This window comes from Amphimedon queenslandica, unplaced genomic scaffold (genome assembly GCF_000090795.2).
Source record: "Amphimedon queenslandica unplaced genomic scaffold, v1.1 AMPQUscaffold_13391, whole genome shotgun sequence".
Lineage (NCBI taxonomy): Eukaryota > Metazoa > Porifera > Demospongiae > Haplosclerida > Niphatidae > Amphimedon > Amphimedon queenslandica.
The window spans coordinates 12817-16959 of NW_003546373.1; the positions used below are offsets into that span (position 1 = coordinate 12817).

The 4143-nt window shown below is 37.5% G+C and overlaps 1 long non-coding RNA gene across 1 annotated transcript; it reads left to right on the plus strand.

Annotated features, from left to right (window-relative positions):
• Nucleotides 1–3918: 3918 nt before the first annotated feature.
• On the plus strand, nt 3919–4143 carry LOC109582316 (uncharacterized). Its single transcript, XR_002185026.1, has 2 exons — nt 3919–4022; nt 4086–4143. It is a non-coding gene; the product is annotated as an uncharacterized LOC109582316 (long non-coding RNA).

Here is a 4143-nt window from a genome sequence, read left to right on the forward strand (position 1 = left end):
GAGGGGGAGAGGGACAGGAGTGATACATATACAGTGTATTTGTATTTTAATGTTTCTCTGTTTGTCTCATTCACATGTATTTTTTCTTTTAGCATTTGAAGCATCTGTCAACAGCTTCAAACTTGTCTACATCATAACTAACTGTACATGCATGTGTTCAATAATATTATTTTCCATTATAATTATACACCTGCACCCACACACAACTAAACATATTCATGTGTTATAAACAACAATATTATAACTATACAATAATTTTTAAAAACCATATGCATGAATGTAAATTGGGTGATTCTTTCTACACATTATATTCTCTGCTAATTTTACAAGCTGAGAATAGTGAGAATGAAACAGCAAGATCACAGACCAGTTTAGGACTCCTTGATGAGGGTGAATCCCTCTTAGTGAATAATATATATTGTCTACACCAGCACCGCAATAGCTAATACCCCTCCTTCATTATTTCCCTGCATGGATGATGGGTCACTCCCTCCCTTGTTGTGTGATAGGCCATTAAAATGAATTTTTGAAAGCACCAGTGTGACATGCATGCACGGAGCCTGTTTGTTTTAATATTATACATGTACAAATATGAAGGAGAGTGTTATTGTTTAGTGGCTGCTAGACTTAGTGTCTATTCACATGTTGTTACTGCAACCTACATGTATCTATAGGAGTGCATTATACACATACATGTAGATCTTTAAGTAACTGATATACATGTACTCTTGCTGATATTAATGCATTAGCTACAGCCTACAGCATAGGTGTAGGATTGATTTGAAAGTTGGGGGGGGGGGCTGAACATAAAAACATGGAAATATAATACTGTTATATGTGCTCTCGACAGCTACTGCATGCCCAATACCTGCCATTTGTTATTGCTACATTATGCCCATTGAAGTAAATGAAGTTTCAAGCTAATAATAACCTACTAACAACTTGAAATAGAGCCACGTGACGGTATTTCTTATTGTTTATCTACCAAAAGTTGAGGGGGCTAAGCCCCTCCTGCTGAAAAGTTGGCGGGCTTCCCCCCTAGCCCCCCTTCCTACACCTATGGCGCCCACAGTCATTTGGGTGGACTGGGGATTGGTCTGGCATTGTGAGACTCGGTTAGGTATTAGCTACACGCTTATGATGCTTGTAAGATGAATAATTATTACTGCAAACTACTACTATTATATGCACACTTTTGACTAGACACAATCACACAAAACACTTCAAGCAGAACTGTTGGCTTTTACTGAAGTCAGCACAGTCATAGATATTAGAGTAGTTCATTTACTCTATTATCTATGGCACAGTGTGTGCATATTGATTGTGTGGGTGTATAAATTTTAATAAAAGTGATGAATCTCATTATGCAGTGGAATAAAAGAAGTACACTGAACACTGCGGCGACTGAGCAGCTCACCGGCAAGCATAAACTTTATTCTTCTTTGGACCGTTGCTGTTATTTCAGTGGTACTAGCTACTTAAGTCCCTTGAAGTTGAAAATGATCTCCGTTTTTCTCCTTTGCTGTTTTCTTGTCGTTGCTTCAAGTGATGGTGCTGCCGCAACTAAAAAGAAAAGAGATGTAGCTGCTGTCACTGACTGGGTGCACAAAATCAGTAAGAGGCATAGCTCTCAACTGGAAGCACGTCAAGACAACACTGCTTGTGAAAACCAGCTTCAAACCGACCTTCCCTCCTATTGCAACTTCACTGAACTTTCAGGTGGTCTCTCAGATGTCCCTGCTTCATCCCTCACTGATGCTCAGCTCACTGCTCTCAACAATGTTTACGCTAGAATTTGTGTCTCAGCTTGCATCGATCCAATTGAAACCTATTTCAACTGTCTACAGGCAGTTAATAAGGATTATGCCATTACCTTGATTCGTCAAGGTGTCTGTGGACAGGAGAGTGGAGACTATTGTGAGGTGAGGTACATAAGGCAATATCGAGGAGATTACTCAAGTTTCCAACGTTTGTTAAATTCCTGTCCATCTAGTACCTCTGGTGGAATATCCTGCAGTTCAGCTCCTTCCACTTGTCTTTCTAGCGTTCGCACATTCAGTGATAGGATGGGTTGCTGTACTGAGCCATATCTTGGATCTGGTGTCAACTCATGCAGTGGTGTTAGTGTGGATGAGCCTTGTACTGGAGTATCCAGTGCTACTGGACTAGTAGCTCCTGTCTTTGTGATGATACTCGGTTTGGTGGTTGGATTTTTGTCCCATTGACCACTTGCGTGAACATTAATCATTTTTGCTAGCATTTGAAACATTAATTTACATGTAGAGTCTATAGTTAACTGTTAACGTAATCAAAATTATTATCAATAATGATTTTGGCTATTAATTTTGTTTTTTTTTTGAAGAAGAAATTAATCAGTTTAAATTGTACCTTTTCAAAAAATCATTAAAAATGTTTTAACTAGTTCATTAGCAAAAAGATACAGAGAGGGAAGTGAGTCAGACTGTAATCTATACTGACCTATTTTGAATAAAATACAAGCATAATTAGCATATTAAATCTAACTTGTTTTTGATGATTATTATTATAACAATGTCTCCATTGAGGGTTCAAAAGGTGATAGCATTAGAGGGTGGAGCTTCTCCTAGTTCCTTATAAGGATGAAGGAGAGATTTAGACACAACTGTGGATGGTGTCGCGCGCGACACTATCCACAGTTGTGTCTAAATCTATGCTCCAATAGATAACTTTGGATCCAAAGTTATCTATTGGAGCATAGATTTCATTTACTCTATTATCTATGATTGGAGTTAAAATTATAAAGTTACAATGTAAATAGTCTTTTAAGCAATTGGCTTGAGCTGGTTCTGATAAGGTTATGGCAATTTTTAAAAGTTATAGCCAATTTTCTAAAAATACCTTATGTACTACAGTTACAGCCATTTTTTAAAAGCAGCCAAAAGCTCAAAAATAGTCTATGTTTTTCCAAAAAATAGCCCCTAATTTTTATTCAATTTTCTGATACATATATTAATGTCTTCATGCTTTGTAGAAAGTTTGAGCTGATTCCAACAAATAGTTTTCAAGTTATGAGCATTAAAAATGGGCCAATTCTTGAAATACCCAAGCCATGGTTTTTTCTAAAAAATGGCTCAAAAATCACCCCAAATTTTTATTACATATTCTGATACATATTAATGTACTTATGCTGTGTAGAAAGTTTGAGCTGATTCCAACTTCAATTTTTATACTGTTCATCCTGATGGAAGGACTCCATTTGAAGTTAGTCAAACATAATATATAATTATACGCTATTAGATCACGGGTATACTGTGATATGTAGACTGATAATGGTGGATGGACTGTATTTCAGAGGAGACAAGATGGATCTGTTGATTTCTATAGGGACTGGACTGACTATGAGAATGGATTTGGTGACCTTACTGGTGAGTTTTGGTTAGGATTGAGCAAGATTCATCGTCTTACTAAAGAAGGATCAAACATACTAAGGGTGGACCTGGGAGACCTTGAGGAGAAAACAGCTTATGCTAAATACTCTACATTTAATGTTGGAGTAAAATACTTTACATTTAGTGTCAGAGCCTGTTGGTCCTAACAACACTGACAAGAATGCAGTAAAGATTGAGCCAATGCCTTCACTAGCTGATGTTAAGAGAGTCCTAACTGAACACTGTATTCTAGCATTAGGTAAAGTATGGCACTGGTTTGTACCAATAGGAACAGTACAAGCTGTCCTCATTATAAAGTGTCTCTATTATGAAAAGGTGTCCTTATTATATAGAGGCTACACTGTACATGTACATGTACATGATTCATTATTATACATGTACATGTACATGTATTTCTCCTTATACAGGCTCAAGGGAGCTCATGAGAAGGCTCCACCCATCAAGTCTGTGATGATAACTGGCCCCAGAGGGACTGGGAAGAAGAGTATATGTACTGAGACTGGGACCAACCTGTTCAACCTCAGGCCCTCTAATGTGGCGGGTAAATTCCTGGGAAAAGCTGGACTGAACATGCTCCTGCACATGGTCTTCAAAGTACGCTAATGATAACAATATAGAAGTAATAATAATAATAATGATATTATATTTCATTAAAAGGTTGCTAAAGCCTGGCCACCCTCAGTTGTACTCATAGGCCACTGTGAGAGAACTTTTA